Source organism: Sturnus vulgaris, chromosome W (assembly GCF_052056855.1).
Source record: "Sturnus vulgaris isolate bStuVul1 chromosome W, bStuVul1.hap1, whole genome shotgun sequence".
Classification (NCBI taxonomy): domain Eukaryota; kingdom Metazoa; phylum Chordata; class Aves; order Passeriformes; family Sturnidae; genus Sturnus; species Sturnus vulgaris.
Genome location: NC_142282.1, coordinates 66,847,328 through 66,865,297, shown reverse-complemented (window position 1 = coordinate 66,865,297; position 17,970 = coordinate 66,847,328).

The window sequence follows — 17,970 nt, the reverse complement described above, 5'->3', positions numbered from 1 at the left end:
TAACAAATTCTCCTCTCCAGGTAGTAAGATTTTTATCAGAGCTATATCCATAGCTTCTGTGGTCCCCAAGGCATTGAGAACAAAGCATTGTCTCCTTGTTGGAACAACTCCACATTTCTGCTCAGCTTTTCTTGTTAGTGCAGAAATTTGGGCTCCAGTGTCAACCACAAAGGTAACAGGTGACCTTTTAGGGCCAACCATTGCTGTTATCAGGAGGTCCCCAGTATTAGGATTTCTGGTGAGCGTTCTAATGAATAACCAGTTCCCCCCCACCCCCATGCCTCTGCCCACCCACGAGAGACGGGGTTTCTAGTTTCCCTGCTTCTGAAGCCATTTCAGTTCCATTCCCAAAAACTGAGAAGGAGGAAACTCTGACTCAGCTCTCAGAACCTGTGGAGGAGATTGATTTGGCTCACTGCCCAGAATCTGTGGAGGGGTTAAGTTTGACTCACTGACCACAGCCAGTGGACGAGGAGGTGCACTAGGCTGGACAGTAGGAGAGTTTGATGTAAGGATCTTAGGGCAATGCCAATTCACAACAATTTTTATCAACTTGTCAAGTGGTAAGCCATCCATAACATCTTTAGGAATTTGTTTCTTTAACCCCAACGACCACCAGTACTGACGGGGAGTATTCAATTTCCCCTTTTCTGGCTTATCACTAGGAGAAACAATGTGTCTAACACCTTAATTTTCTCCACTTTATCCTCTGGGACTTTTACGGGTCCATATTTCCTGCTGTAATTCAACAATTCCTCTGCAACTTCGCTCCATGTCCAAACTTTACGGTTATTGTCAGGAGATTCTGGAGTCCGTCTAGAGGGGGATTCATAGGGAGGGAAAGAGTCCACGGAACCAGATCGCTCACGTAAGTTTCCAAGAAATCTATCTAATCTTTCTACAGGTGTCATGGATGCGATAGTTTTTTGAAGGAGAATTGAGGTAGATTTGAGTGTTTCTGGGAGACCACGAATTAAAGGGGTCATGATTTCAGGCATTACAGGCAATTGCATAGGTGATTCATAGGTGGTAGTCAGTTTTCTCTCATGTATCATTTGCAGGCAAGCAGCTTTGTGAATGTTTTCCAAAAGTTGGTCGGGAGTACCAACTAAAGCTATAGGGTCTCCCCTTTCCAGGGGGTTAAGCCCCCCGGCCCAAAAAGCTGCACGTTGGGTCAAGGACCATGGGTAGCTCTTATCTCCGGTTGTTAAGAAGACCCCATGTCCCCAATACCCACTAGCTTCACTTTCTGATGATTTAATCTCATCTCCCCCAGTAACAGACACTCAAAATACATATTCAGTCTCTGTTTCATGAGGGAGTCGCCCATATTCTTTTTTCAGTTTTGCTAATTCAGTGGCAGAATATGGGATTTCTTTTGTAGAAATGTTTGGTACAAAATCATCAGGACCAAGATAAGTATATTGTGTTTTAACCATAGGTCTCAACTTCGGACAGCAGTGTTCCCCAAGATTTTTTATTATAGTTAACTCCTTTTGGGGATAAATTTGATTAATGTGAACAATCTCCTTCTCTTCTGTTTCTGCATGTGTTTCATTCTGCTTTACTTTTTTGGTACTTTCTTCTCTTGGGGCAGCCTGTAGCAAATGATTTTCATCTCGCAACAAACGGTTCTCATTCCTTTCTTGATCTAATTGTTTTTGCAGAATTTGAACAAGATTTTGCAAAGAATCTATAAATGTACTTTCTTCACTAACTCGCTTAGAGCGAGTTTCTATGGCTGCCGTAAGACAAGCTCCCAAAACTGAGCAGAGTATGGTTTTACTTTTGCCCAGTTTGAACTTTGATTCATGTTGCAAAGAATATATTCTATCAGTCACATTCTCCAGATTAAACCAATTACTGTTCGCCCATTTGTCCCGACCTTGGGACGGTCTGGCGCTGCACTTAGCTAATAGAGCATAAAATGCAGCTTTATCTGTTACGGTGGAATTCTCAGTCATTTTGTGTAAGTAAAAACCACAACAGGGAGGTCTATTGCTTAAGTTACCACACACAACAAAACAGCTTTCGCTGTGTGCCCCCCTTCGCGGGTGAAGAGACCAAACTACTTGGGAGGCACTCCTTAGTTACAAAACACCAGGTTGTCTCTTCACTACACCAAGTAGTCAAACATCATAAAAAACAACAACAACAACAACAACAACAGTGTCCCGCCATTTGCACCAGTAGATCTTTTGTGAAATTCTGACGACAGAGCCCTCAAGCGAGTCTGGGGATGCTCCACACCAAGGTGTCTGCAGTCTGCGGGAAATCAGAAAACCCCCCCTTGCTTTCTAGACAGGCTCACCCATCCAAGTTGGCCAGCTAGGTGCGGCTGGAGTAAGACTTCCTTCCCCTGATACAGACTACAGACAACCTTGCATCCCTTCTGTCTGCCAGAAAATCCTGTCCGTGACGCCAATTTAATGTCACGATCCACTATTAATACAGAGCGGGGGTCATGATGGTTCTTTTGATCTTAAAGGTGCAAACAGGCAAGGTGCAGGGGACAAAATCAGTTTATTCAACAGCAGAAAATCAGTTTATTCAACAACAGCAATGCATTTCATCAAATGCCAACAACTCAGTTACTGTAAGGGGGAGAGGTATAGGAAACAAAGTATAGGGAGAGGGGAAGGAAAGAAAGAGATGGGAAAATAGCTACCAACAGACGAGTCGGGCGTCCTCACGGGTCATCCGATAGATGAGTCTTCGTCCGTGGGGAGATCTCAGGGGCCTTCTCCAGGGGGTAGACGGGTCTTCGTCAGTGGAGAGATCTCAAAGGGTCTTTCTCAGAGGATCGCTCTTTTATAGTCCTTCTCCAAAGCGAGTGGCCTCTGGCCAAGAGGTGGGAAGATTTATGGAATATTGTGTGGTGCTGCAGGAGACAGGTATGGTCAAGCAGTCCTCAGTTGGTGGTACAACACAGCCTCTAGTTGGTGCCATGACAGCACAGTCCAGTGAACACAATACACCAGCACACAGTCATGAGCATCCACCTTGGCCGGGCCAGGAAACCATTGTTCGGAGTCAGCCTGGGTGGGGGTCCTCGAGGTCTCCTTGCGACGGACGGGAGGCAAAATCGAGGGGAACTTCGGACCGACCCTTACAGCCCCCGACGCGAGGACACTGCATTTAGCACCGCATTGCAGGGGCACTTCTCGCTCCTTGACTATGTGCTCAGCGCTCTCCGAATTCGCTGCTAGCTCCACGGTCCTTCTCAGCTGCAAGTAGCAGCGCTCACAGTACATAGAGCTTCGCATGGACCGAAGACCTGGAGGGACATATCGCACACGAAAATGCACCAGGACAGAGACGTCTTCTACATTGTCCCTAATCGTCATCCAGTTTGTGCTTCTGCTGCTTCTGCTGTTAGGAATCGCTCCTTGAAAGACGAGCGAGAGCGTCTTTCTGGGTGCATTGCACTGAGTGAGAGCTCGCTAGGGACTTTGCACTCGGAGCAAAGGCAACAGGGCATGCTTGCCCGCAGAACTGAGAACAAGCTGTTGGGCAGAGCTGAAACTGACCGCTGGAGTTCAGATTTGTCTGGAAGGCAGAAGGCGAAGAACAAAGCCGCTTGCGAGCGCAGTGCAGTGAAGAGCACACGTGCAGCCAAAGAGCTCCTTCACAATCGCTTTCACTTCTCAGTGCTCTTGCTGCTTGGAAAAGTAGCACACAGCCGTTGCATGCCAGGGCATATGCTGGGCGAGTGCCCTTCCTCACACTTTAGCTGTGGTGTACTCCATTGTTGGGGGTTGAATACTTCCCTTTTCTTTCTGTGGAATTTCTCCCATGGTTATGCTAATTGGCTACACCTTAAGTAAACGTTCCTCGCAGGGAGGTGGGTGGAGGGGGGGGGGAACCAGAAAAAGGAAAGGTGGGATGGGGGGCAGGAGCAGGCTGGAAAACTCTCTCGTTTGTCTCGTGGAGGGAGAGGATGCCCTGTGCTCCGATCTGGCATCTCCCCTGCCACCCCAGCGCTGAGATCCACGCTCCCTGCCTTTGGACATCGCTCTGCTGCTCTCCCACCTCACCCTACTACCTCCGGACAGTCTGCCGAGCACCACGACCGACACCGTGAGGGGGGAGTCACTTTCCCCATCCCTCTCACCCCTGGGCCGCTGTCACTGTCACCCAGCCCTCTTCAACTGCGTGGGACCTGCCCTGCCCCCACAGCACCGGTAACTGAGCACAGGGAGACGGCCTGCAGCCAAAAGGGACTGGAACTGAGTCATACTGTTTTGTTCTGTTGTCAATTTTTATAGCTGTTGTTGTTTTCTGCCTTGTTAGATATCAGCAAAGAACTGTTAGTCTTATCCCCACATCTCCTGCCTGAAGGCCTCAGATTTGGACCTAAAATAATTAAAACGGAGGGGGGTTGCACTCTGTATCGCAGGAAAGGGGCTCTTGCCTTTCCTTAGACCATACCTGTCTTTCAAACCAAGAGAGATTTTGGTGCCCGGAACGTGAGGCATTGCCTGAGGGCATTGAGAGAGGGGTAGAAAAGAGGATAACAGTTCTTGAATTACCCAAGCTTGTGGTAGGTGACACCATGCTGTCCAGCTTTCCCTGGATTGGCCTCCATGTGGTCACTGCTATATCTCTCCCATTTGCAAGCCCTTTTTTAAACATGAGTCTCATAACCAAGGTTACTGTGGCTATTGCCCGGTTCATTTTGTGGGTTGATCATTTGAGGAATTCATGGATTTTTAATTTTCTCTGGAAGATGGCCACATGGATTCAGAGCTATCGCACTCTAAGTGTGTGTTTCTGGGGCTACTTCAATAATGGTACTTACTGTGAGGAAGTGGCAGCAGGTGAAATCTTCTCCCAACCCATCGCACAGTTTTTGAAGTTCACCCCACCAGTCTACAAGGAGTTCAAATCCACTTTAAATGCTAATGAAGGAGAAGAACGAAGCCACAGGGCACCAGACTTGCGAGCACAGTGCAGTGAAGAGAACATGAGCAGCCAAAGAGCTCCTTCACAATTGCTTTCACTTCTCAGCGCTCTTGCTGCTTGGAAAAGGAGTACACAGCCGTTGCAAGCCAAGGGAAAAGCTGGCGCAGTGCCGTTCCTCACCCCTTCTCTGTGGTGTACTCCATGCAGCTAGAGCCAAGCAAGAAGGACGCGAGGACGAAGAAGGCGTTCTTAAAGTAGCCCCCTGTCAGCAGCCCTGAAAGGGCGCATAACACACAGCGTCTCGCTGCCCTCCATTCTACACACTCGCAGCTTCCTTTGCCGACTTGCAAAAGTTGCTACCAGAACTGAGTGGGCCAGATTGAAGAGGCAGTGCCTAGGTTCACCTTCTACTTCTTGCATGTAAGCCATGTCCAGCTCCTCGTTGCACTCTGTATTTCCCTTCTCCGCGGCATTTACCGTGGTGCTCTCTGCGACTCGGAGCCTAGAAGTGACCGCCAATGTGTCCACAGCCTGCTGCAAGTGGAACCAAGGAGCAGCACAAGCAGCAGTGCTTCAGCTTGCTCCTTCCGACTGCTAAGGGCACTTAAGAAGGCAAGCGAGAGGCAGCCACCTTCCTCTCCTAGTAGCCGGTAACATGGTGCACACAAGCACAGGACTTCTGCGGCTTCATTCACAGCCCTCGCCCACGCCTGGCGCCGCTTTCACTCCCTGGCGGCCAGAAGGCGCTGAAGCGGCGCGACACAGCCAGCAGTGTGCCGGCAGCCAAGCGCTCGAGAACGCTGCTTCTGCCCAAGCCCGCTTATTGCGTGCACCTTTGTTCTCAGAGCTCCGCGCAACAGTCTGCCTCTCTCCCAGTTCGAATGGAAAACGAAAGCTTTTCACCTACGCCCTTCACAGAGATCTGTTTACAGGACGAGAAGGTCTTGTGGCTGGAGCTCGCCCCCGCTGCGAGAAAGCTGCTATTAGCACCGCATTGCAGGGGCACTTCTCGCTCCTTGACTACGTGCTCAGCGCTCTCCGAATTTGCTGCTAGCTCCACGGTCTTTCTCAGCTGCAAGTAGCAGCGCTCACAGTATATAGAGCTTTGCAAGGACCGAAGTCCTGGAGGGACATACTGCACACGAAAATGTGCCAGGGCAGATACTTTCTACACTGCGTAGAGACAGAGACAGACAGAGTGTTCTACACTGCCCCTTTTCGTCAACCATCTTGTGCTCCGGCTGCATCTGCTGTGACAAATCGTTCCTTGAATGACGAGCGAGAGCGCCTCTCCAGGCATATTGCACTGAGTGACAGCTCCCTAGGGACTTTTGAGTGTAAAACTTTTTCCACCTCCAAAAATACATGGCTAAGTCCTAAATGTTTTGGTTTTATTAAGAATAGTTACGTCCAAATATTGCTGTTCTAAACACCCTTGGTTTCAGTCTGAAATTAACTGCTTGTTTCTGTCTTTTTGCCTAGTGGCAATCTAATTCTAAGGTCACTAGATGTGTTGGAAATCCATAAATTACATCTCAGGTTAGGTGGGATAATTGGCTCGGTAGAAAATGGAATTGAGAACTCGGAAAGAATCCAAAGTGCGCTGATGCCACCATCTGAGATTCCCTTGGGTTCCAAATCCTTTCGTTTGTGTTTTTGTGGGCTTTTTTGAAGGCGGTGTACACTTGATGCCATGATTTAGCTGCGGTGAGACCTGCTCTGCTGTAAAAGCATTATTTTCTCAGTGAGCATGGACAACAGTTACAGTGTCGTCTTTTAAGATTCCCTGCACTCCACTTATGGTGGCAAAAGCAGTGCCTTGACTGAAATCATAAAAGTGATTACACTTTCATTGCTTTGACATCCTGTAGGATGCTTCCTCCATCTGCTGTGCTCAGCATTAAGTAACAGATTTCTCAGTTTCTAGGAAGAGTCTAGCAAACAATCACCTTGCTCCTTCTCTTGCATTTATTCATCACTGCTATGCTGCTATACAGACAGATAGTCTGTTTATGATTCAACAATTCAATGGGACATCAAGTAAATAGCAAAGCAAAACTAACTACTGAAAACACTATAAGGGCCAGAGATTAGCTTGCATCAAAACAGGTATTCTCCTAGCATTGTTTACAAACAAGTCAGCATGTGAAACAGAAGGCACAATGTAGTTTGTGCCTTGTTTTGGGCATGCTCGGAAGAAGGAAATTCTGATTTCACATATGGGAAAAGAAATGTTGACATTTGAATGAGATTGTTCATACCCCAGAAAAGGTTGCTTTGAAAGGTTGTGGAAGTCCTGTTAGGAAACATGGCTTTACAAGTCCTTTCCACCAGGAGACAACAGCTGCAGAACATCTGGGTGTGCCAGTGTTGAGAGCACCAACAAAGATCAAAGTGGAGAAGTTGGTGAACAATGGCAGTGGCCTGGGGGAGAACAAGTGGGGTGCTGGCTGTGGGACCAGGGGAGTCCTGACTGATTTAGGAGGCGTGTGATGGTCTGTGCCAGCAAGCAGAGTAGTGCTGTGGCCTTGGGACACTGCGAATACTGGAAATCAGTGGGGTCACTGGGCAGGCTGAGTGTCTGAGCTGCTGGAGGGACCCAGTTTGCCCACATGTAAACATCCAGTCTCACTCCTGCCAGCCACAGAAAGGAGCAGGATGTGGCTGCTGGCGATGCCTGTCATGTATATGTAGTGTATATGTGTGCTATCCCAGCCTGCTGGGAACACTTCTTCTTTGTGACTGCTTGGGCTGAGGGAGAGAAAGCAGTGGTAGTTTCTGAGGTTTCGAGTTTGCTTGAGTTTCTCAGGCTGTTTCTGGAGCCACCCAGAGTTCTCTTCCTTGAAGCATTTCAATTCCTGGTAATTTTCAAAATTCAAACAGACACAGCCCTAAGCTAGTTGATCTGACTTCAGAGCTATTCTTACGCTGAGCTGTTGGATGATCTGATCTCCTGAGATGCCTTCCATCTCAGTTTATGACCTGGTTCTTGTGAAAAGTAGGATCTTTTAGCTTGGAGAAGAGAGGTTTCTGGAGAGACAGTATGGTGGCCTTTGAATATGTAAAGAGGGTATAAGACAAATGGAGAAAGACTTTTTAGGAAGGTTTGCAGAGACAGGACAAGGGGCCATGCTTTCAAACTAAGACTAGGTTTAGATTGGCTAAAAGGAAAAACTTTTCTACAATGAAGCTGGTGAGACACTCAAACGGGTGTTCCAGAGAAGTTGTGGATGCCCCATCATTGAGAGTGCTCCTTATCAGTTTGGCTAGTCTTGAGCAATTTGATCTACTGTAAGATCTACCTGGCAAGGAAGTTGGACTCGATGATCTTTAATCACAGACAGTTGTATGATTCCGTGAAAGACAGAATGCAATAAAGTTCATATTTCAGATTTTGGCGCAGACATATTTATTACTTCTCACTTTATGCATCATTGCAATGACAACTTGTTAGCTTCTGAAATGATGAGCTGAGATTTATTTCCTTCCTTAGTTTCATTTTCCCTGTTATTCCTTCACTCTTGGACTTTTTTTTTCACTAGATTTCCTCTTTCAGTAAACTGCCCTTAAGTATCACTTTGCTCCCCACCTGGCTTTTTTTTTTTCAATGACACCTTTTCACTGGTTCGTTTTGGGCCTTTGCTGCTTGAAGTCTAGCAGCCTCCTTGTCTGAGCATTATGGAGCTTTCTTTACAGCTTCATCACTATGCAAAAAGCCATAAATTACTGTGTTCCATCTCACATACCATCGAGTATCACACTAATATTCCCTCTGCTGAATAGCTGGTTGGCTTACATAGACCGGCCAAATACCAGGAAATCCAGATGGCAGCAAGAATCTTGTAGACTACCCCCGCTGTTCATTGAAATTCTGGAGAAGTCACGTGAGGTATCACATTCTCTTGAAAGAAGTGTATATCATCTCCGACATTCTAGAATGGGCTATTAATATTGTCATGAGTTTCTGGCTAGACTTTTTAGTATGCAAATTCAAATTCAAATGATCTGAAATGATAGAACTTCAAAATTTTTTTTCCCAGAATCGAAGTATGATGGAGTTACATAGGGAGAATCTTAATCTTAGTTATTCTATTCCATCTCACATCATGGCTGGGGGCAGGGAGAAGGGAGTATCTTTGGGGGACAGTGGGTTCCGGTGTAGTCAGTAAGCTGGGCAGAGGAGCCATCAGGTATTGTCTGTTGTTGGGGGGGGATTCATGTGAACTCTTCCTTTCTTGTACCCTGCCACTAGTATTGTTGCTAAAATTGTTTGTTTTCTCATCCAAGTGACAAAATCAGCACACTTAATGAGGGATGAAGAGGGAGCAGCAACCTCAGAACAGGAGGAAGAAGAAGCAGAGCCTGCTGTCCTCCAGAAGAAAAAAACACTACCAGCCAACTTTGCATCATCTGTGAACTTCCTAGGTGTGTACTCTATCCCCTTGTCCAGATCACTGATAAAGATATTAAACAGGACTGGGCCCAAGACTGAGCCTTGGGGACCAGCTGGATGAACTCTATTTCCCACCACTCTGTGGGCCTGGCCATCACCCAGTTTTCCACCCAGCAAACAGCCCACACATCCAAACCATAAGCAGACAGTTTCCTCAGGAGAATGATGTGAGATTCATTGCAAAAAGGATCAGGGAGATGCCTAGGAAGATTCTCAGGTGAATCCAGGAGACTATAGTGGAGGACTATTCAGTTTTCCAATCAATTTGCTTAAAAAACTCTACAAAACCATAATAAAAAAACAAACTAACTAACTAACAAAAAAAGCAGACCAAACAAACACACAAAACCCCCCAAACAATAATCCCCAAAGAGACAAAAAAGCCCACAAAAAACCCCACCGAAAAGTGAAAAAAAACCCAAACCCAACACATCAAAAAATAACTGTAACTTTAAAAATAACAATACAAAACAAAACAAAAAACCCTGAAAGTCACATTTCTAAAGGTGCTATCCCAGCCTCTTCTCTCAGCAGGGAGGACATCCTGAAGTGGAGCCAGTTGGAACAAAGTGGGACAGGGCAGCACCTGGGCCATTGTCACAGGACGGCCCTGTGGCTGCCCCATTGCCAAAACCTGGACACATAAATCAAACAAAGGTATGCACATGTGCTTAGACACAGCAAAAATATATTTGTCTGAAAAGAATACTGGTCCATTTATATCACTAGAAAGAGCATAATGCCTCGTCTCAGCTTTATTTTCAGTCATTACAAATGTTTCGAAAATATAGGAGTGCAGAAAATTGAAATATCCAAGATCAACATGAGGACCAATAACAAAGATTCCATTTTTGAAACTGCATCGGGAATCCTCTGCAGAAATTGACTCAGAGCTCTAAGATTTACAAAAAAGACCAAGAGTATTGGAGTCAATACAACACAGTGTCTGGAGACTTCAGCTGGTTGCCTTGATTTCTCAAATATGATGGAGGAAGCACCTTAGCAACTACAGCTGCCAGTTCTCTCAGGGCCCTGACATGCCTCTGGGTGGGTCCCATGGTCTTGCATGTTCAGGTTCCTCAAGTGGTCTGAAAGCTGACCTGCTACTATGGCTTAGAATCAAGTCCACCAGTCCAATAACCTGAGAGATGTGGAAATAGTGACTGGCAGTAAAAATGGAGACCAACACTTGTTGAGTACTTCATCCTTCTCCTTGTCCGTTGTATCTAGTCCTGTCTGGCTTATGGGGGTGGGGGGGGGGAATAGGGGAGGTGTGATAGGTTTCTTTTCATCTTCTTTTTCCCACTGAAATACCCGTCGGTGCCTTTATTCTTATTTTTGGCATGCTTTTCGAAATTCAACTTCAACTGAGACTTTGCTATACTGATCCCGTCCTCACACACTCATGTGTTACCACTGTATTTTTCCCATGATTTGTCTTGCTGAGTATTGTCTGCATATTAGCTACTTGCATCACATCTATTAATTTTCAATAACTTTCTGGCTTTAACTTGTTTTCAAAAAGAACCTTTTTGAACCTTTTCACCTCAGAAAATCACCTGGGAAACCCAAAATCCCCAAAATTCACCCCAAGCTCCCCCCTGGGATGCCCAGCACTCACCTGGCAACTCCCAGAATTCCACAAATTCACCCCAAAATTCACGGGGGACCCCCAAATCCCAGGGCTTCACCTGAAAATCCCACCTGCAACCCCCAAAATCCCTCAAATTACCCCCAAGACCCAGTCCCCCCAACACCTCCCAAATTCACCCCAAAATGTCTCCAATCCCCCTCAAAACCCACCCAGATACCCCCAAATCCACCAAATTCACTCCAAGACCCATCTGGGACTCCCAAACATCACCAAAAATCCCTGGAAAATCCACAGGCATTCCCCCAAATTCATCCCAAAATTCTCCCACGACTCCCAAATGCTCACCTGGATACCCCAAAAACGACAGAATTCACCCCAAAATCTGCCTGGCATCTCCAAAACTCACCTGAGAACCGTAAAATTCACATGTATACCCTAAAATTTACCAAATTCCCCCCAAAATTCCCCTGAGATCCCTAGAATTCCAGAAATTCCCCCTAAAATTCAACTGGGATTCCCGACATTCCACAAATTCACCCCTGTCCTGGGCTACAATGCAAAAATGTGTATTCTATCACCATCTGTTAAATTGTGGGAGGGGTGGTGATCCTTATCTCTGGGAAAGATATTCTCTGCTGATGTGCCATCTGATAAGATCAGGGGGATGATCATCGTTATCTTTTCACAACCCATCTGTCTTGGTTTGAAAGACAGGTATGGTCTAAGGAAAGGCAAGAGCCCCCTTCCTGAGATGCGGAATGCAACCCCCTCCCTTTTAATTATTTTAGGTACAAATCAGAAGCCTTCAGGCAGGAGATGTGGGCATAAGGGTAACAGTTCTTTACTGATATCTAAAAAGGCAGAAAAAACAACAACAGCTATAAAAATTGACAACAGAACAGAACAGTCTAGCTCCACTCCAGTCCCTTTTGGCCGCTGGCCGTCTCCCTGCTCTCAGTTACCAGTGCTGTGGGGGCAGGGCAGGTCCCGCACAGTTGAAGAGCGGCTGGAGTGATGGCGGAGGCGGCCCAGGGGTGAGAGGGGATGGGAAAGTGACTCCCCCTCACTGTGTAGTTCGTTATGCTCAGCAGGGTGTCTGAAGATAGTAGGGTGAGATGGGAGAGCAGCAGAGCGATGTCCAACGGCAAGAAGCGTGGATCTCAGTGCTGGGATGGCAGGGGAGATGCCAGACAGGAGCCCTGGGCTGTCCTCCCACTCCACGAGCCAAGCGAGAGAGAGTCCCCCGTTCCAGAACCCTGTCCCACCTTTCCTTTTCCGGTTCCCCCCCCTCCCCCTCCACCCACCACCCTACAGAGAAATTATCTGTCGTTTTAAGGTGTAGCCGCAATTACTTAGTATAACAATGGGAGAAATTCCACAGAAAGAAAAGGGAAGCATTCAACCCCCAACACCATCCTTCCTCCAGAAGATATATTCTGTTAATGGGCCATTAAGTCCTATTGTGTGACTGATAAGATTACATCATCCCATTGGGAGATGCTCCAGCCAGGGGGAGGAGCCAAACATTTCCTACCTAGATAAAAACTGAGATTTGGAACACCAAGGCAGTCCTTTCCACTGGATCCCAGAGGAAAGTTGGACCTTTTTCCACATCATCGCTGGATCTTCGGAGGAAAACTGCACCTTCTACAGGAGCACTGCTTCAACTCAACCACATCTGTCATCCAGGAGGACTGCAGCCACCATTTATACGGACTGCTACCAACACCCTGACTGACAGGGTGTCAGGTTGTATTTCTGACTTTGTTGGTGGTTTTTTCTTTTATATTATTGCATGTATTTTATTTTTTCTCTTTTCTCCTGTTAAATTGTATTACTGACTTGGAGTCTCGCACTGGTTTTACTTTCAAACCAACACAACCCCAAACCTCGCTAGCCGGGATCCCCCAAAATTCCAAAAATTCTCCCCCAAAATCAACCTGGGACCCCTCAAAACTCACCTGGATCTCCCCAAATCCCCCCTCCCCCCCCCCCCCCCAATTCACCTGGGAACCCCCAAATCCCCAGAATTCAAACCAAAATTCACCTGGGACCCCAAAAACCTCCAAATTCGCTCCAAAATGATTGGCAACTTTGTGCACTCCATTTTCCCACAAAAGGATCTAGAGCTGAATCATTAAAAAACCCTGTATAATCACGGACAAAGACCCTCTAACTAATTAAAGTTAGAAAGTGGTATGTTTATTCTCCGGTGGGCGGCACGGGATTCACCTCCGAAAGGCGTGACGGCCCTGAACAAGGTTCTTTGCCATCTATTTATTCCCCAAGATCTTACATACAATACATATGCATAACCCCAGCACCTCCCATCCCCATCCCATATTAAAATGAGCCCATTAGTCCTTCACGCGTACACAGCTCTTCTCTTGAATTGGGTCGGTGGTCTCGAAATGGGTCAGTGGTCTCGAAGGATGAAGTCAGGAGAGTCTTCATCAGGTCTCAGTGACCCTCTGGCACGATCCAAGGCTCCGTTCTTCATGGTTAGCAGTTTACTTATTTTACGTTCTTCTGTACGTAAATTTATAATAGCAGATAATTATACCAATTAGCTCTAGCCTAAGCATCTAGTAATGATTAACCTACCATTTACCTACCTAACTTACATCTTGGTCATGGAAACTACTTCTACTCTTAGCAAAAATCTTAACTTTTTAAAACCATGATTCAGAGCCCTGGGTGCTTCATATACAAACTAAACAGAAAAAACCTTTCTATTCATTCTCAGCAAAAAGTCTTCCTATTCCTCCTTCTTTTGGACAAAACTGCCTTCACTTTCAAACTTATTCTCTTGCTCGCTTACCTGCATAATGCATAGTCCCTGTTCTGCATGCTCATTTTCTTCACTTTTACAAGGAATGCTCTCCTCATCTTCTTCTTCCTCTGCTTCTTCCATTTCCTGTGCCAAGATCACCTGTTTCTCTGTTAGATTTGTTTCTCCAGCTGATTTTTGACAACTGTCCCTATCTTGTGTCACCGCTTGCTCGATAGAGGTGATTGTCCTGCTCTGCTCTGGGCTGGGACAGCACTCTCTTCAAGCCCTGGGGGCAATTTTGGATGCCACAACGTCAGAAAGACCTCAGGCTATTGGAGAAATGTCCAAAGGAGGGACACAGAGATAGTGAACAGGCTGGAGGGGAAGCCATACAAAGAGTGGCTGAGGGCATCTGGTTCAGCTGCAGAGAGGACACTGAGCTCACACCTCACTTGGGACCTCTCAGCTCCTCTCAAGGGCAGCACAGGGACAGCTTTGCTCTCTGCTCTCTGCGACCAGGGACAGGAGCCAAGGGAATGCCAGGAGCTGTGTCAGGGGATGAATAGGCTGGCTATCAGGGAAAGGCTTTTTTCCTCAGAGGCTGGTCAGGCACTGAATAGGTTCTCCATGCAATGGGCACAGTCCCAAGGCTGCCAGAGATCCAGGAGCGTTTGGCCAATGCTCTCAGGGATGCAGAGGGTGGGACTGTTGGAGTGTCTGTGCAGGGCCAGGAGTTGGACTTTGACTATCCCTAGGGGTCCCTTCCGACTCAGGAAACTCTTACCATTTTCCCCTCTTTCCTCTCCTTGCACAATGCTCTCAGCTTACTGTTCCACCATATGTTCCACTTCTGAAACCTCCGCTACTTCTTTCCAGTTCAAGCACAGTTCTACCGGTTACAATCCAAAGATATATAGATTGAAAAATAACCAAAAAGAAACACCTGTTTGGAATGTCGTGGTCTTATTTGGATCTCGAACTATGAAGTCGATTGTGCCTTGCAATTTCTAAAACCAAAACAACAACAAAAAACACCCACCACACCGTTTTAACATAGGGATTTCCTTTCTTCTAAGAAATACATAGCCCTTCTCAAAATGGATCTATTTCAGTAAGAGATCATCTTGAATAGATCACTTACTATCTAAAGAACCTGGAACACTCAAATCCGTAATGATAAGCCTGTTACCTTGCAGTTTTCTGTTCCAAAGGCAAATGAATTTGCTCAAGTGCCGTTTGTAACAAGGACAGAGTTGAAAGTGCGGCACTGAGAAATGTTTTGGTTTCCCTCTCCTATCTCTACCAAAACCACTTTCTTCAGTGGCTGAAACAATACTTGATATAGTCTGAATTTTAAAGGTCGTGAAAATTTTCTCAAAAGTGGAAAATTAATATAGCAGTCAGGTTTTAAACCAATGGGAATTTTTGTTTTACCTGTTTGAAGATTTCCTTCACACTCAAATGCTGGCTGATGGATACCTAGAAGAAATCAATTCCCACAAAATGCTTCTGGGTAAGCCATTACATCATCCATTACAATTTGCTTCAGTGTCCCATTCCTGTCCAATTGAAGGTCCCTGTTTAAGAGACTCAAGTACGGAGAGAAATAAAATTAAATATGACTACAATGCCTTTAAATCTAAATCGAATTTCGTGATCAATCTCATAAAACCTTTAGGCTAAATGTTGCCAATGATCTGTTTCTACTGAACACAATCACGTCCTGGCTTGTTAGAGATTAGCTCATTACAAAGAATGAAATGCACAGGAGTTAAAATATTTCCAAAGAAGCATTTGACATCCTTCCTTTTGGATGGGGAACCATTCCAACACTGCTTACATAAGAGGTCAAATTACTGTCTTCCATGTGTGTTTCTGCACTGTGCTCAGCGGAGCCTTTCTGGTTTATTTGCCTTTGACTTGGACATAAAGCTGACTCTTGATTCAAGAAAAATCAATATTCACACTTGTTTTCATTTACACGGACATTGGCTTGGTCTCCTAAACAAAGAGAATGATGGGGAATTTATGTAGGTGTTCAGATAGGTAACATTCTCTTTCCGCAACCTGGCATTGTTTTTTCACTTGGTCTGTTACCTCTGGCTTTGTTTTAACAGCTCAAATTATTAGGAAGAGTATCAAACCTCCAGCTCTAACCACAGTCCCACTGCGAGGTGTGTGAAGGTATGTGCATCTGCCCCTCAGGTCCATACTGCTCTTCTAATGTGCCTCTGATCGAGCAGGTAGGAAAGACTGTTGCATTTCCTAGATACATTGTAAATGGTGCATTCCGTGACCCCTGCTATGCCCTGTAGCTTGGTCCCTCTCCCCTCCTGGCCATACAGGGCTGGCTGGGATCCAATTTCTCCCCGCCCCCCTTTTCAGACCCTAGAAAAGATCTGTGCCCCCTGACCTCTGTCTCTTTTTCTCTTGCTCCCTCTTTTCCTCGCTACCCATGAGAAATAAACCCTGTAACTTCATCAGGGAAAATAGTCTCTTTTGTTATCTTATTTACATCCATGAGGCAAGGGCCCCGGGAGCCATCACCCTAACACCTGAGCTAGACCGGAGGAAGGGCAAAGAACCCCATTTTAGGACCGAGAAAAAGCCTCAGTTGGCACCCAACATGAATGGTCTCTACAGAGCACACCACGTGCGGCTATGACTCCTATTTTCGGGATTCAAGAAGCCTTGGAGCTGATCAACTAGCTTAAATTTCTTTAAGCTGCATTTTGTGCAGTTCGAAGACTTTTAAGCACAACCCGGGAGCCTGTCAGAAGCCCAGGCAGGTCGGTTCTGGTCGTAGACCCACTACAGTTACTCAGACGCCTCTGCCTGCAAGAAAAAAAAAGGTGAGTGGAAGCCTCCTTTCGCGGCAGGTGGGTTCCTGGAGCTCCGCGGGGGGGGGTCTCACCAGTGGCATTTGGCCGGCGTGGTGCAGCTCTTGGGGAGACTGATGGCTCGGGCATGTGAGCGGCGTGCGCGCGGCTCCGGGTGCCCGCAGCTACATGGTGTAGCACGTGGACTGGGGGGGGCTGGACGCAGTCACTCAGGTGCAGCGGCAGGCAGGCAGCTTTGATCGGTTTCAAAGAGGTGGCACGGAGGTTTTTTTGCGGTTTTTGCGGGTTTTTTGAGGCGGGGTCGGTCCCTACAGCGGCCTGGGCGCCATGTGGGTTTTACCAACAGAAATGGCGAAATTAACATGGGCTCCGCATCCAGTAAAGCCTGAAAACCGTAGTGTACCTGGCACGTTTTAACAACTAACTCTCTTCCTGTGTTTTTAACTGTAGTGGGGTAGATATAGTGGCAAATTGTTAAACATCATGGGCTTACAGCAATCTGCCTTACAAAAGAGTATGAGAAACCAAGTAAGGGAAATATTAAGTTCAGGAAATGTTTTAATATCTAAGAAAAAATTAGCCGGTTTTGCAAGCTGACTGTCTGTTGAAAAATCTGACCTTGAATTGCAAAATATAAATTCGATTTCATTTTGGGATGAAATAGGGGATTTATTAACTTTAATAGTGGAAAAATGGAGATAAAACAACTTCTGTATTCCTCCTAATTTTCTTACAAATTCGGAAACTTTTAATTCAGACAGAAAACAACAGACAGCAGTAGCAAAACGGTTCAGACTCACCTTCCCTTTCCCCAAAACCCTATAACCCGGACCTGGAGGGGACCCACGGGTCTCCCTGGGAGACGCAGGGCACCCAGAACGGCTGTGGCTGCTCTGAGTCCCTGGGTCCTCCCCAGTATCCCGGTTCTGATAATTTTTCGAAAATTGTCAGCACTCCTTCCTTGTTCCCTTCCCCTCTGGGCAACGGCCACGTGGCTACACCTGAAGGTGTCGGGGTCCCAGATAGCTCTGGCCATGCGATACACCGCATAGGGGGGGGTCCCATATGGTGGCAGCCACGTGTTTCCTCCTTCATCCTGCAACCCTCTTCACCCTCCGGTCCCTGCCCCTAAGCCTGTCCCCTCCCATAACCCATCCCTGCCCTTGGCTCCACTGCCCCCTCCCCCCACCCAAAACCTCGCCCTGCACGGCACCCAGTGACCCCATCCACAGGTGTTGCAACTCTGGATCCCACCACCCCTCCCCCGTTCCAGTTTCACATTCCTTCCCTCCAAGCTCCTGCGGGGTGGGGGAGGGCAGTGGAGCCCCTGCTGAGTTCAGTGCTGGTGGGGGTGGGGGTGGGGAGGGATCAGCTCACAGCCCCTGTGGGACGGATGGTGTCCCCG